The 17,106-nt window shown below is 38.8% G+C and overlaps 1 protein-coding gene and 1 long non-coding RNA gene across 2 annotated transcripts in view; one reads left to right on the forward strand and one right to left on the reverse strand.

The window, feature by feature from the left end:
- The window catches only part of LOC130681946 (uncharacterized), an 82,010-nt gene extending 72,824 nt beyond the window's left edge, over positions 1 to 9,186 (reverse strand). The window contains exon 1 of the long non-coding RNA XR_008995233.1: positions 9,046 to 9,186. This is a non-coding gene — a long non-coding RNA (uncharacterized LOC130681946). The remainder of the gene's footprint in view (positions 1 to 9,045) is intronic.
- Positions 1 to 17,106, forward strand: part of CA5B (carbonic anhydrase 5B) — a 276,577-nt gene that overhangs the window by 75,673 nt on the left and 183,798 nt on the right. The window lies entirely within an intron of this gene.

Raw genomic sequence — 17,106 nt, forward strand, 5'->3', positions numbered from 1 at the left:
GTGTTTCATTGTGGCAGTCCTAGCAAACTAATGCAAACTATATATAAAACCAAATATGTTAAGGTCTCATAACTTTTTGCATGACCTATGAAAATCTGCTGAAAGAAACTATGTATTGAATAATAATAAATGAAAATAATTATAGGAGATGTTAAAAAACTATCATTACATATCGCATTAACTGTATCGTAAAAATAAAATTTGAGGGGAGTCAGCATGGTGGAGTCATTAAGAACTTAGGCTTTTTGCTCACATCAATGCTTAATTTCATTCACAACACACAGGCTTCTTAAAAGTCACTTAATAAACTTCATACTGCTTAACTCCTTCCATCTGTAAAATAGTGCCAACTCCAAACAGATTTTTTTAGATTCAATAGGAAATACACACTGAAGATTATATGTCATAATCACCACTAGCAGAAGCAGCCCCACAATCACTGTCAACATCACTGTCATAGTCACAGTGACAGCAACAGGGGCAACAAATAAAAACCAAGGTAGCCTTAGTAGGACACAGAATGAATATAGGCAAGCTTATTAACCCTGAAGTATAGACATGAGCTGGATGAGTGGAAAAGAGTGAGAAACACATTTAAGGAATGGAGAACAAGGTGAACAAAAGCTTATAAATGTTTTAGCTGCTGTTACCTACCCCAGCTAGATTTCCCTAAAATGTTAGAAGGAACACAGGAATAGCCACGTCAAAAGCAGACTATGAAAAGAGGTAAAACACCAGGGAAAACATAGGCCATTTCCCAAACCTGGTATTTACAATCAAAATCAAGAAAAGGTAACTATCTTGAGATCAAATGAGCACTCTATTGCTTTCACCAAACATTGCTACAAAGCCATTTTATGTGAAACTGCAATAGCAAACAGACTTGTGGTTCACCATACGGTGACTTCCTTGTCACTAGGCAACACATCAGGATGGCTCCATCTGCAGCCAATTACATGGTCTCCAGAAAAAGACATTTCTTTAGGAAGCAAATCTAAAAGTCCTGTACATCCATGTTTATTTATAAACTCTCCTGTTGATTCTAATGTGCAACTAGAGTGGAAAACCACTGACCTAATTAATATATGCCAAGCTCTCAACTGGAATTACAAAAATGAGTAAGACACAGGACCTGCCCCTGAAGAACACAGGAAATAAGAACAGGTAAACCTATTAAAATTGGTAAATGTTATAACAAAGGTCATGTACAAACTGCTAAGTGTGCAGATATAAGACAGCATACAAAAGAAGAAGAAAGCCTTTGGATCTGGCTACTGAAAGAGAAGTTTATAATGCATACAAGACTGAGGGAAAACATACACACACTTTTTAGTCCCTAGTAATCTGGCTTCTCTCTCTACTCCCTGCTCCAAACTCTACTAAAACTGCTCTCTTAAAGGCCACCAGTAATATTTAGTCCCCCATTTTAATAGTTAGCCTCATCCGCACCAGTTTTCCCATCTGTAAAATGGGGATAATCAAAAGGTTACTCTGATACTGGCGATGAATATGGTAGGTAGTGGCATATAGTGGATACAATTTGTTTCTCATCCCTTTCTCTTTAAACCAAAGGTTTTCTCAATCCTATACTCCTTAATCTCTGTGCAGTACCAGTAGTGCTCCTTTTTTGTTATTTTTTGGTAACATTAATCTACAATTACATAAGGAACTTTATGTTTACTAGACTCCTCCCATCACCAAGCCCCCCCCAACAAACCCCCTTACAGTTATTGTGCATCATACTAAGATGCTGTAGAATCACTACTTGTCTTCTCTGTGATGCACAGGCCTCCCTGTGCCCACACACACACATTATACACGCTAATAGTAATGCCTCCTTTCTTCCCCCGCTCCCCCTTTATCCCTCCCTTCCCACCCATCCTCCCCAGTCCCTTTCCCTTTGGTAACTGTTAGTCCATTCTTGGGTTCTGTGGTTCTGCTGCTGTTTTGTTCCTTCAGTTTTTTCTTTGTTCTTATACTCCACATATGAGTGAAATCATTTGGTACTTGTCTTTCTCTGCTTGGCTTATTTCACTGAGCATAATACCCTCTAGCTCCATCCATGTTGTTGCAAATGGTAGAATTTGTTTTCTTCTTATGGCTGAATAATATTCCATTGTGTATATGTACCACATCTTCTTTATCCATTCATCTACTGATGGACACTTAGGTTGCTTCCATTTCTTGGCTATTGTAAATAGCGCTGTGATAAACATAGGGGTGCATATGTCTTTTTCAAACTGGGCTGCTGAATTCTTAGGGTAAATTCCTAGAAGTGGAGTTCCTGGGTCAAATGGTATTTCTATCTCGAGCATTTTGAGGAATCTCCATACTGCTTTCCACAATGGTTGAACTAGTTTACATTCCCACCAGCAGTGTGGGAGGGTTGCCCTTTCACCACAACCTCGCCAACATTTGTTGTTGTTTGTCTTTTGGATGGTGGCGATCCTTACTGGTGTGAGGTGATATCTCATTGTGCTTTTAATTTGCATTTCTCTGATGACTAGCGATGTGGAGCATCTTTTCATGTGTCTGTTGGAGTACTGCTCCTTTTGGTAATTCTCTTCAAGTTCTGTGACTTGAGCATCTACTTGTACTAGGTATATGCTTCTACTTCAAGAGTCTTTCCTCACCTTTGTATCTCTTCCCTTCAGCCTTAAATGAAAGTATATTCAAAAGTTATGCTCTCTGTCCTCTCTTTTTTGCTATGTCCAAACTTGTTCTCCTAAAAGGCTTATCTTATCTCCAGGCTCCAACCGACAATCAGAGAGTTTTCAAAACTATATAAAATCTCTGTGATTTAGGGTGTACAGGATATTACTTTGATACACTTATATTAATATGATTGCCACTGAAGCAATACATATCACATTATATCATTAAAGTACATTCTGTCTATATTCATCATACTGTGCGTTAGATCTCAACAGCTTATTAGTACTTGTTCAAGTTTGTACCCATAAACACCATCAATCTTATCCCCCCAGCTCCCATCCCCTGGTAACCACTACTTCACTGTTTTTGTTTTTTTCCAAACAAATTTGATTTTTTTAGATTCTATACATAAATGATATCTAACAGTACTATCATTCTCTAATTGACTTAATCTTGCTTAGTATAATGTGCTAAAGTTCCATCCATGTTGTCACAAATGGCACGATATCCTTCTTTCTCATGGCTGAATAATGTTCCCTTATGCACAGAGCACATCAAAAAGCCCAAGTTTAACTGAAGTCCTCCAACAGCCCTCAACACAATGAGTGAGGAGATGCCATACTAACCACCTCCCACCAATCCCCTGATGCTAAGAGTTTAGGCTGTTACTGCATTATATCCTTGCTGATTTTAATCTACCATCAATGTATGATGCATAATATTATTTACCACTAAAAAAGGAGAAATGCTACCAATTAAACATCATAAGCCTTGTCACAATGAAGCCTGATTTCAGAGATCTTAAACTATGGAAAATTATGAGTTTTTTTATTGATTTAAATAAAATACGTTATTTGGGCAAATGAATGAATGGGAAGGTAGTTCTAAGACTGTTTACATTCATGTCAATCAACAGAAACACTATGAACTAAAATGTGCAGGAAAAGTTCTCAGCATTAGATTCACAATGGAGTATGTAAATAAATGTCAGAGAAAGAATGTAGACTGTACATCTAACCTTAAAATAAAATTTTTGAAATTCACCTTTTCTGACAAATACAAGTGGTTCTATGGAACATCTATTTTTTCTTTAATATGCATGAATATCTTGCAATAAATTATTACTTCACACAATTAGGCTTCTGAGTCAAAGCAACGAACCACAGGTCAAGTTTCCCTGTCATTCTTTTCAACTTTAAAAATTACTTTGTGCACTCATCTCTAAGTGTTTTTATATTCCAAGTTCTTACACTAAAATGCAAAATTCTACACATCTAACTATCCTTATTTTATATACATGACTCCCAAATGTACTGAAAAAATACTACAAATTTGCTTTAATGTGCAAAGTCTGAAAAATTCCACTAATGGTACAGCATCTATCAAATTTTTGCTTCATGTATTAATTTTTACATTTTATTGCTGCAATGACAGAAGTCATTCATCTACAGAATGAAATTAGAAATGACTATTTTCTACATTAATAGCTTACTGGTTGAATTTACTTTATGGTTAATAAGAATAATACGGATTTTACACATGGCAGCTTACCTTGTTTTTACTTGCAAACAAAATTTCTGAAGCCAAATTATGACTGGGTAGTGATGGAGAAATACGTAAACTACTTATAAAGAATATTTAGCATGTGTAGGTCGTTTGAACCACAGCTAATTTTACCACCTGTACCGCAAAGAACACCAGGGGTTTCATCTGACTGTATCTTTAAAATCTATAGCACTATTTAGAAATGAAAAGTTTAGGCATACTAGATTTTCCTTCAAAAATCTGCCTTTATATGCTACTTCTACTTTTCATAAAACTGTTACTTTTTCTCTTAATTTTGTGAATTATTGATTCCCTTATTCATTTACTCACCGAAACAATGTACTCATCAGATGCAGTCTAGGACAGATGCTAAAGATGACATTACTTCTGCACTTAGGAATTTCAATAAAATGGGGAATAAAGGACAAGTAAGCAAGTAACTATTATGGCAAACTGTACTGAATACTAATGATGTGTTACAATGCTCAGAAGAGAGATTAAACTAGCTTCTGAGCTAAATCTTGAGGGATGAGTTACAATTTTCCCTTTTAAAAATTGGGACCTACCAAGGAGCAGTACCAACACTCAAAGTGGTTAAGACATGAGCAGAGTTAAGACAGCTATGCTTTATAGTGTGTCTACTACATGTCAGGCAACATTTATGCTTACAGCAATTTAAGTAGAGATACTTCCTTTATATCCCCACATTTCAAAAGATACTGAGGCTGAGAGAGTAAATAATTTATTTACCTGAAGTACTAGATTTGGACTAGCATGCAGGTCTACTTGAATTCACAGCATCTTAAACAACAGATATATATATATATATATAGGGAAAGTCAGAACTATTTTAGTTAGAATGGAATACCATTTTCAAGAGCTGTCACTGATGGAGGAGCAAGCAACTGTAAGTTTGGGAATAGAAAAATGACATATTAAAACATGGCTTAGATACAGGAAATTGGACGTATTAGTCTAGGAATTTTGTAATAAAAGCCTAGCAGTGGCAGATATAACAGAAGGGAAGGACCCGGTGTGATACATTCTTCTAATCCTACTCTTCCTCCTTTGGCTTTATTTCTTCCTTATCTGTGTAGTCACAGAACAGGTACAGTCAATTTGTATTCTGTATAGACAGTAAAATTTTGTTACTAAACAACAGTAGTTAATAACACAAATAACAACAGTCTGGACAACTAAGAGGTTATAAACTAAATAATATAAATGAATTAACTTCTCAAATAAATTACTTGTGTATGACACATTTTGATGACGGAAGTGACGAGACGCAGAAACTGATTTTAAGGTACAAAGCACAAGGAGAAAAAAAATAAAGCTGAGGTTTAAAACCTCATAGTGGATGACTGGAATCATGGGAATAGAGAAATAAAGAGAAAAATGTGCAGGATGAGACAGATTTCTGCCCCTTTTTGTGTAGGTGTAAGGGGAGGGGGTCTATGAACTGACTTTCATCAGGTTTCATTTGAACACATCTCTTTGTCTCCTGGGAAAAGGACCATCAGATAAAAATGTATGACCAGTGCTCAAAAAAGAAGTTAGAGCACAACTATGTACTCGAGACATATCTACAAAGATACTAGAATTAAAGCTACAGGAGTGGATCACTCTAATCGTTAGGGGAAGTTGGAAGGAGTGACCGGGAAAAACACTCCTTTCCAACCAATAATGAAGAGTCTTTTTGCTGGAGCTTGGGGTGACTTCCTGGATTTTTCACCTAGACAGGGGTCTGGGAATGATTTTTCTCATTTGAGCCTTTTACCACAAGTTTATATACCTTCAAATTCACAAAAAGGCTTTACTGTATAATGCAGCTGACCCAGGATAGAAAACTTGAACTCTGTTTGGCCTAGAGTTTCTGTAACTATGTAAAAAACTCCGTTCAGTACAGTTTGGCATAATAGTTACTTGCTTACTATTTTAACTATGTAAAAAACTATGTAAAAAACTCAGGAAATGAGTAACTTTAAAGAACTTCATTGTGCTTCTTCAGATAATTTTGTTTCCTATTAAACCAGTGGCCAAAGGTGAAAAGCTTATTAAATTTCATAGTGGTGTCCTCAAAAAGCAGTTGTACATACATGATTTTAAAAATCAAAGATATCTACATTAATTTCTAAAATGCTTTCTACTTTAGGGCATATATGAAACTATACGAGTTGCATAAAACTTAAATGTGTTAACAGAGAAGGCAAATAGTGAATCTGTGGCATCTTACAACACTGATGGACAGTGACTGCATTGGGGTATGGGTGGGCACTCAATAATATGGGTAAATGTAGTAACCACATTGTTTTTTCATGTGAAGCCTTCATAAGAGTGCATATCAATAATATCTTAATAAAAAAAACTTAATGTGTTAAACAATAATAAACTTTGGTCTAAAACAAAACACTGACTGAATTTAGAACCCAACACTATTTAATGTTTGGTATTTAAAATTTTTATTAAAAACAAAGGAACTACTGTTTCTTTTTCAAAATAAGCTATCAACAATTTAAAAACAAGGAGATAAACTCGGAGAGTTCCTATCTTCAACTGTTAAGTTGGTTTATTGTCACAAGAGCATCACATAGGAGCCAAACTCGGGTTTAAATACCACCTTTGCCACTTTCTACTTATATGTCTTTGGGTGAATTAAAGCTTTTGAAACCTTATTTTACTTATCCCTCAAATGGTAATAAAACCTACCCCAACTTACAACAAATTAACTTATGTATTGTCTAACTGAGCCAGGCATATGTGAAGCATATAGTACTACATAATTCTCAAGAGCTTCCCCTTCCTTAGATCTGCAATCAATAGTGAAATTCCAAAAACTTACAGGTATTAAAAGCTTATTTTTGAAAATTACAAACAAGGTGGGAGAAAGAGTAATATGATTTAAATACTAAATTAATAATGTCACCTTTAAATCCTTTCTAATCCCATATCTAACGTCCTCCTCCCAAAAGATGAGAAGAACATTAAGATAACTAAGATGACAATTTAACCCAAAAGTTTGGTCAGTATTTTTCTTAAATTACTAGACATAGCAATGAAATCTCTATGTAAATGTCTACAGAAAAGTCTTACAAAAACTCGGCCTAAAAACAAAAACATAAAATTCCTTCAAAGTAGAATTTTCATTCATCTACCCTTAAAATGTGTTGGGCAAGCTTAGAGAGTAAGACACTCTCCTCCCCACTTAGTACCCTGGGAGTGCCAGATAATAAGGAATCTTGTCATCTAATTTTGAAAAAACTTTGCTACTTTAGGCCTTTACAAGACATTACAGGTCTATACTAAGGCGAACACTGAGTACTCGTTCAACTTGATTTCTAGCCACTTGAGCTACTTAATCACCACTTCAAAACGGTAAAATAAAAACATAACATTCTTTTAAAAACTTTTTGGCACTACTTAATTTTGAATGTGCGTGTGAGCCTGTGTACATTTTCAGTTACTAACTCATGGTTATTTACCAATATTACACGTGTGAATACTGCACACCAACTTTTGTGTATACGGGATCTGCCTCCCAGGTCCGCGAATTAGGGATCGTGGAGCGACCCTATTGCTCTCCCAATTGTGTCGTTTTATTATCACCTTCACCCAACAGCAGAGAAAAGCATTTCCAAAATTGAAGATGAGACCCACACATTCACATGAGGAAGGTGACAGAATATTTCGGTGCAAAAAGACAGAATATAAAGACACTTGGAGCAGAATTCCAGCTGAAAATATCCTCAGGCTTCCATTAGGATTTCTTAAACACCACGGTGTGTTTCTGTTTCACAGTACTGTTTTAGAACTCTTAAAACATGAACGTTGTTAAATTAAGTGTGGACACATCAAAAGCTGTAACTATCTCATTCAGAATATGTCAGTTACTTCTGAGTCTGAGAAACGTCAAGGTTCACTCCAGGAAATACTCAAAATAAGTAGGGTCCCCTCCCCTGTACTGGGGAATGGGGCCTCACACCCAAACGAAAACTGCGATTAAGAGACAAGTAGTTCAATGATGAGGTTTCTTATTTTAAATGCCTGAGAATTTAAGTCGTTCACTTGGTTCCAATGCTGTCACATCATCTAAGATACAGTGAAAGCAGCCACACAATCTCCCTCCTCCGGAAGAAGTCCAAGCAGGACAGCGGGGCGCCACCAAATCGGCCCTCAGGGGGGCTGCTGACAACCTGGGCTGGAAACAACTATGGGGTGGGGGGAGCTTTCTGTGAGCAACTCTGCTACCTCGCACGGAACACGGGACATGCAAAGCGTACGGCTTAAGCCAAAAAAAAAAGGAGAAGAGAGACTTTCACGGGCAAGGAAAAAAGTACAGAGAAACAGGAAAAGAAGAATTCTGCTTCTGGGAGAAGTGAAGACCTGCTTTCCAAGCGACTTTCGCCTTCTTAACCCCCACCCGGCTACACTCCCCAGCCAGGCCTTGGGGCTGAGCCCTGCCCTTGGGCCGCTCGCAGGCCGACCAGAGCGCTTCGCAGTCCCCACACTCGGCGCAGGGCCCCGCTGCCAGGCGGAGGGACCGGGTCCCCGGCGGCCGCCGCGCTCGCCGCCCCCTGCCCCGCCCGCTGCGCCAGGCGCCGCCGCCCGGCTTCCACCTCCTATTTTTGGGGCACACACGCTACAAGGAGCGGAGCGAGCAGGCGGCAGAGCTGCCCCCGCGCGGGGCCTCGGGTGGCTGACAGGGGCAGGCACTAGGGCGCAGCAGAGAGAGGAAGGGCGGCTGAGCGCGCAGACCAGTGCCCTTCCCCGGCCCCGCTCCGGGCAGATGCGCCGGGGCTCTGCCGGCTCCGGGCAGACAGGCTCCGCCGCCCCCGCGGCTCTTACCTTCTCCTCATCAGAAAACCGCTCCTCCAGATCCGCCATTTTCCTCCTGGCGACAAACGGCGGCGGCGGCCTCCTGACTTCCCCCTTTCCGGACGGTACTCGGCGCCACGCGCCCCCGCCGGGGGAGGGGCCCGCAGCCGAGGCCGCCGCGCACGCGCCCCGGGAGCCCCGCCTCCCTCCGCCGGACTCTGGGGGCGGGAGCGCTGCTGTGCGCGTGCGCGGGCGCCTCGTTGCCCCGGGAAGGGGGAGGTGTCGCCTGCTGTCCGCTGCGGGCACGCCAGAATCCTGAGTGTGGGAATCTGCTCTCCGACGACCGTATTGACTCGGTCTGCGACGGAGTACATTCTGAGCCCTCGATTATGTTCCCATCAAGCCCTGAACACTACCAGCTAAAATGTGAAAAAGTGTACGAATAGAGGCTCTTTAAACTTTTTTTTTTTAATTACTAGAAAAATATTCAGGCTTTCATTAAAATGTTACACAACCAAGTCCCTTAACTGAAAATTGCTCTTGACATACTCATTCTTTCATTAAAGAGACGTTAATTGGCCCTTTATTGTGTGCAGGGTACTGTGTTGGTCTTTGAGGATGTACAATGTTAAGCCAAAACCAGAGAAACCTCTGTTCTCAAAGAGGCCAACTGACTATTCCTTAAACAAACACAATACTGAGCAGTTGAGGAAGGCACTCTACTATTGCAGGGGAATTCAAATTTATGTGCGACATAGATCTTACTCTGCGGAGGACTGCCAGATTAAATCACAGAGTCCAGTAAAATTTGAACTTCAGGTAAACAATATATATTTTAAGTTGAAATACGTCCCCTGAAGCATTTGAGATATACTAAAAAATTATTCATTGTTTTCAAGTTTTATTGGACATCCATTACTTTTATTTGCAAAATCTTGGAATCTTACCTTTAAAACTTCAAGTTTAGCTAGAAACTAAAGATGTGTATATGAATGGGCTAGAAATCTTGTTACGATGCAGTTGCTCATTTAGTAGGTCTGGGATGGCGCTGGAGAATCTGCTTTTCTAAAAGCTCCTAGGTGGCACCAGTTCTACGGGTCTGGAGCCCACACTTTGAGTAGCAAGGCCTTAGGGTTTAGATAGGAGTGAAAACTTTAATCACCTAAACGAATACAATGTTATATATCAATTACATATAGCTCATTTAAAAAAAGTTTTTTAAGTTTTTATTTAGTAGAAAGTGAGAAGCTCTTGACAACTTTGAAACAATGACATATCAGAAATTAGCGAGATGAATTTGACACCTGAATGTGTCACGTGAGAGTCCCTTAAAAAGTTCAAATAACTTTTCATATGCAAAACGCTATTACTAACCAATTTACTGGGTGCTCACAGTGTGTGAATCATTGTTTCTTCTGGATGAAAAGCACACAGAATCCGTGCTATTGAACAGCTCATAGTCAAGGAAGGGAAAACTTGCTGACACATGCGGTGAAAAAGTCGGTGTCTGTGGAGGATAAATGCTGCAGAGACGGCATAATAGAGAATAAACCACACAGTTTGTCCAAGGACCTCACTGGATGCCAATAAATAACATGTTTTCTGTTTTTCAGTTTATAAGTCCTTGCTACACTGATTTCTCACTGCAACTTCAAGAAGTAAGGTATTTATAAAACTTATACACATTTTACAGAAGAAAACTGAGGCTAAATATTTGTCCAAGACTGCACTTAAGTGACTAAGTTGGGTTCAGACCCCAGGCCATCTTATTCTGTATTCCATATTCTTTCCTCCTCAAATCTCTCTCTAAAGCCTAGGCACTCTCCCTCAAATAAAACCAGTACTTTCTCATCCCATCAGTTTTATTCGCCACCACCTGCTGTGCATCAACATTATTTCTGGGGGGTTTTTTTCTTCTGCTTTTCGGTTTCTGTTTACTTAGCAACACCTAATATCAATAACTCATACACGTTGGGTACTCAGTAAATGTTATTGCTTGACTGATTGGCTGCTCTTTTCCTCTAGAAACCTCACCCAAATCTGGTAATGTTTTGCAATAATTTGAATCAGACTGTTTATAATAGTAACCTTGGTGATATTTACATGTGGCTCCCCATAGTGACACAGCCAGCAATTATGCATAATTTCTGATAATCCTTTCAAAAACTTCCCTATACCACCTTCTAGATACAGCTAAAAGGAGTTAGAGAATTCATGAAACCTAGGAACTCTGGGAAGATTTCAAGCCAGTGCACAAAATAGGTGGTATAAAAATTGAATGACCATTATATAACTTCAAGTAGAAATGTACTGGTATTCTTGATAATCACTTATTTTATGATGTAGAGAAATAAATAAAATATTCCTCCCCCAAAACAATTCCACCTACTAAGTTAGAATTTCTACCCTTTTCTCATTTGACTTCTAAACTCACCTTTTCTCTATTTCTTAGTGGTATAATATTGACCTTCCCAATTAACTACCCAAACTCTGATTTTTTAAAAAATTCTTCCTTCTGTAGGGTTTGTTTTTAAATTACTTGTGGGCTTAGTCTGTTTTCCTGTGGATGTGCTCCATGTCCTCAACTAATTTTAAGCTTGTCAAAGTCACAGGTTCCCTCATTTCATAGATCAAAATCTTAGAATCCATCTAGTGTAAGCCTCTCATTTCACAGGTAAGTAGAACCTTAGATAAATTAAATGACTTGACAAAAATTACACATCTAGTCGATATTACACATTAAGGGTCCTGATCAGACTCATGTTCTTTCCTTATATGATTATATGTATGTATATATGCATATACACATATGCATGTATTATATATATACATCCACACATACTCATATGTAAGATATGTAATATATATCTCGATCATATACTGTATAATAAAATTATAAATATTCACTAGATATTAATGACTGACCACTAAGTAGTTACAGCAGATGCAGACTTCTATAACACCATATTATTTAATCTATGCACTGGAAAACAAATAACTATAGCTTAAAAATATGGATTACCTCACTCCTAAGAAAAACTACCAGTATTAGACAACTAATATTTGGTTGGTTGTTACTCTCTCATGATCAATGAACACAACTGGTTTTGAAAAATGTCCTTTAAGGCAACAGCAAAGTGTCAAGCTTCATGTATGTTTTAAAAGTCATTGTCTTTCTAAATCAAATTATTGCCTTAACTTTTGGCTCCTTGTAGTTGAGTGTGTCCTATTAACTCAGCTGTATTTGTAAAGATCCACACAAGTAAACCCCCTTGTAGAAGCCTGACATTCTAGAGGTGCCAAGGAATTCTGGAAGAAACTCATTTGTTAATTCCTCCTCCCTCCTGAATGTGCTGTCTTTCATAATTTGGCTCATACACACCTCACCAAACCCACCTCTGCCATTGCCCTAAATGCACAGGTCACTGAAACACACAAAGCTATTTACTTACACATCATGCTCTCTCATGCCTCTGTTGGAGCCCTTTCTGGCATTTCTTTGCTACCTGTCTTTTAAAATTTGGTCCAATTATCCCTTTTTTTCCATGAAGCCCACATTGAATTCTGTAGCTAAAGCTAGTAATTTCTTCTTCTAGATTCCCATAGAAAGTTTTCCATTTATTTTTGCCATGTACTTTAATGGTAAGGTATAGATTTTATACTCAGCAAATCCTGGGTTCTGATCTTAGTTAACTGGGCGACTTAGTCTGGAGGCTTTGGTTTCTTCACCTATACTTTGACGATAGTAATGGTACCTCCCTCACTGTGATGCTGGGGTTCTTGTTTGCAGAGCCGAAGAATGAGCTTCACAAACAGCCAAGGTAGGAGAGCAAGGTACAGGCTTTTATTTAGAGATAAAATGAACAGACAGAGCTCCCGGCTCACGCCAGGAGGGGACAAGAGAGTCCATAGTGGTGCGTTGTCTAGGGGGTTTTATAGGCAGTTGAGGATTTTTCAAGAACATGAAGAAACTTAAGGGTGGGGACTTGTTAAGTGGTTCCTGAATATTAAAAATTAACTTAACTGTAAGGAATTTCCTGCCTTGATTTCTCTCTGGGACACCGGAGCCTTGGTCTGGGAGTATATCAAAAGGCTGCCTGCCCAGCCCCCAAGGTGGGCTGAGGTATTGTCTGCTTGCTAAAGAATCTTGCCTCTTGAACTTCCTGGGTGTTAAAATGCAATCTTATCTTCAAGATGGAATTCTTCCTGCCTTTTACCATGCCATTTACAGCTGGGTCTGCATGCTAAGTTAGTTGCTCAGTTTGCAAAATCACCTTGTCAGATCTGAAGGAGGAAAGACAGTACATAGGCCTGGGCCTTTCAGCATGCTAAAGTGAATCTTACACATGGTTACAAATGATTAGCATAATAAAACATGTGCTACTCTTCTTTATCTGGGGAACATTAACTGATGTCACTGAAGAATGAATCTAGAGCTTAATGTTTAACATAGAGTTTTAGTAGGGGGGTTTCCTTGTATGTAGTTACATTGCTCTGACTGCAGATATCCCACCCTGCCCCCTCTGGAGGCCCTCACCCTACTCTCACTACATCCACGTCCCTGTCTCAATTGGACTTAATGAGATAGTACAGACAGAGTGCTTAGCACCCAGTGCAGGCATTAGCAAAAGTCTCAATACGTGTCAGCCATTATCATCATATTATAATACCAATCCACTCCTTGAGGACATAGCCTATGTTTTACTGAGTTGTCTGACAAATACAGAGTTTGATACATGGGTGCTTAAAAGTCTTTGTTGGAATATATATTAACTGAATGTCTCTTTCATCTCATGTCCCTAAACGGGAGCTGAAAAATCGGGCTAGCCCTCCATATGTGTGTGGTTGACAGCATCCCCTAAAGTGTGGCTCTGGAACTCCAGAACAGGAGAGCATGTTCCCCCAAAACTCCCAAAGCATACAAATACTCCTATCCTTTACTATGCCATATTCAGTCATCACTTAACTGAGTTGATTCCTGCTTTGAATTTGTCTGTCACAGTAAGTTGAAGCCTGTAGCATCTTCACACAATGTCCCAAATGAAGTACAGGACATGGGCAGTGTCCGAGGTGATCGTTTAGGTTGAGGCAAGGAAATACTAAAGCTTCCGTTTATTTCTATTTTCTTATTATTACAAAAAAGATATATAAAAAAATATAGTTTACTCCTTCCAAATCCCATTCCCTTTCATTTTTCGCACAGGTATCCACTAACCTGAATCTGATGTTTATCATTCCTACACATGTTGGTTCTTTTTCAACAAAGGACTATTTCCTTTTCATCTTTTTTTTTTACCCACTTAATGTGGTATCCAATTCAAAAAGCGTTTATGGAATGAATTCATGAAAATGATTTCTTTGCATAGTCTTGGAAACAATGTGGATAGAGAACATTAGACTAATTTCTCACTTAAAAAAAAATCTCCCTAAATGGCAAACATAAGTTTGAGGAATGAGTGAAAAATTAAGCTGGACTCTTGATCTGGAAAGGTGAAGCAACAAAATGAACAGATTTACTGATAATAAATGAAAAGGTAGATTTTTTTTACCCTTAATGTCTGATAATACCTTTAGCTCTTTTTGGACTAAGTAACAGCAGAAGAGCAGCAGAACAGATCAAGAAATTTGTCATTTGTGTTTCCCCAAGCCGCACCCACCTCGTCAACTGTGTTTTTCTAACTCAAGTCTAATCCAAAGAATTGCAGGAGTACCTGCCCATATCCCTCCCTCCCAGCTCTGGGGAGGCCCCACAGTAATTCATGCACATTCAGAAAGGCTCACCCCCCACTCTTCCTCTGTCTTTTGGCCCTTGGGAACTATCACCTGTGCTGCTCCCTATCTCATCAGACCTCTCCCAGGGCTGTAGTTCTGATATCTTTCCTCCCTTCGTCATGCTCCCCTCAAGGACATCCAGCTCAGGGCTCATGTCACCACCTCTTATTCTTATGACCTTAGCTGCATCCATTGCGGGGAGTTGCTGGATGATCTCCAGTCACTGTCCCGGGCTGTTGGTGGAGGGAACCTCTGTTTTCTCCTGTGAGTTGCCTCTGGTATTATGGAAAGCCCTGACAGACACTGTTAAGTGCTCTGACCAGATGTCCTCACATCACTTTGACTATTTCTATGCTGCAGAGCTTCTTGCATCTGCTTCACAGAGTCAGAAATTCTCCTTTGGAGACTCTCTCAGGCCACTGGGGCTGCTTTGCCAGCAAGCAGAGAGCTGGAAGTTTAGGTCTGGTGGAGAAGCTCCTTAGCTAACATCTGGCAGATGATGGAGCATGAAAACCTAGCTCTGTAGACTCAGGTCAGAACAACTCTGAGGTGTAATTTACATTTCCCATTTTCCCCGAGAAAACCAAGCTCAGTTTGCCTCTTTCCTCTCTCCTGGGAGTTGACTGAGGGATTCTGAAAAAATTGTCAGATTGGGAACACAACAACAGCAATAGAAAAGAAGGTAAGGTTTGGCACATGAGGGTGCTCTGGTGCTCCAGATTGGGGGTGGGAGGCCAGCACCTCATCATGGTTGGTGTAGCCTTGAGGATGAGCTCTAAAATACTGATTTGGAAAGACTTTACTCTTGCCTTGGTAAGATTCTCCCTGAGAACAGAGTAGGGCTAATTTTGCAAATGTGGAGAGAAATAGAGCACCAGGAACTCACCTGAATTGGATCTGATACTGCACAGCAGAGAGGTGAAGTAGAGAGAATTTTAAACTACAGGACATAATCCATATCTTAATGTAACATATCCTGGTTGTGAAAGGCTAGAATTTAATATATAAAAAGATCAGCCTACAAAGCAGTAAATAACAGCTACAAAATAAATGGTACAAATGAGAAATGTTTTCTTTATATATATGAGATTGGATGCAACACATACTGAAAAAAATGGATGAAAGGATGAAATATAGATTTATAAATTCTGCTCCTCTAATGTAGTTCTTTATCTGCTACACTGCCTGTCTCATGACAACAGTGTGAATTTAAGCACATTACAAAGCTAAATTATTAATATTTACTTTTACTCTAAATCTCAATACTCCCAGAGAAAATCAAGATTCTGAAGATAATGTGATTGCTTCTATGAGTTTATATACCAACTGCTTCTTAGATGAACTGGCTTAGTTTGGGAAATAGTTTCCTGATTTCACAATATTTGACATAATGAGCCAAAGTAAGAGATTAATGTAGAGCAGAACATATTAGAATAGACCGTTGTGAGTGGTATTGAAGAAAAGGATTCTGCATCTTGGGAAAGTAATTTCCTTTATGAGAAAGCCTCATATTTTCACTCTAACATTTCTATATTTTAATTTATGGGAAAAATAGGTGTATGATTCCACTGATTTCACTAGGCTCAATTTTCTTATCTGTTAAAAAGGAAACACAAATAATATCTACTCCACTGTGTTCTGTAAGGATAAAATGATGTTTAAATGTTGCATAGTTTATAAATATATAAAGCATTGCTGTTTGTAATTCATAGTCTGATGGAAATTGAATTCTAATCATTCATCTTCACTGTGATACCTTTAATGGGTATATTAAATACCTGCCCAAATGTTTCACTTTTCATTTACATGAAACATTGAAAAGATATTTCTCCTAGTTTGCTTTGACATTGTCATACCTTGTAACTGTTATGGATAAAAAATGGTCTTATCCAAGATAGGAAAGAGTATTGGCTTAGAATAAGGTTTCAGACTTGTGTTGTTGTTTTTTTTCCACTTAAAATGTCCATTGATCTCAGACAGGTTTCTCAACATCTTCATCCAACTCAAGATTTATTATGAAGCTTGGATGAAATAATGTACAAAAGGTGATTCATAAAATAAAAAGTGCTGGATGAATGTAAAGAATTATCATTAAAGTAATTTTTGCCTTGTGACATCAGCAACCAGCCATTCACCTTTCTTCTGGTTATGCCTCTAGTGTACTCAAGTCTAATAATGCATGAGCAGTTCTTCAAAAACCCTTTCCTGTGCTTCTATTACACATCAGCACACTTCTAGTCACTGGGGACGTAGCCATGAACAAAACAGAAAAGGTCCCTGCCCTCATGGGGCTGATTATTTAGAGAAGAAATGGATGGT

Source organism: Manis pentadactyla, chromosome X (assembly GCF_030020395.1).
Source record: "Manis pentadactyla isolate mManPen7 chromosome X, mManPen7.hap1, whole genome shotgun sequence".
Lineage (NCBI taxonomy): Eukaryota > Metazoa > Chordata > Mammalia > Pholidota > Manidae > Manis > Manis pentadactyla.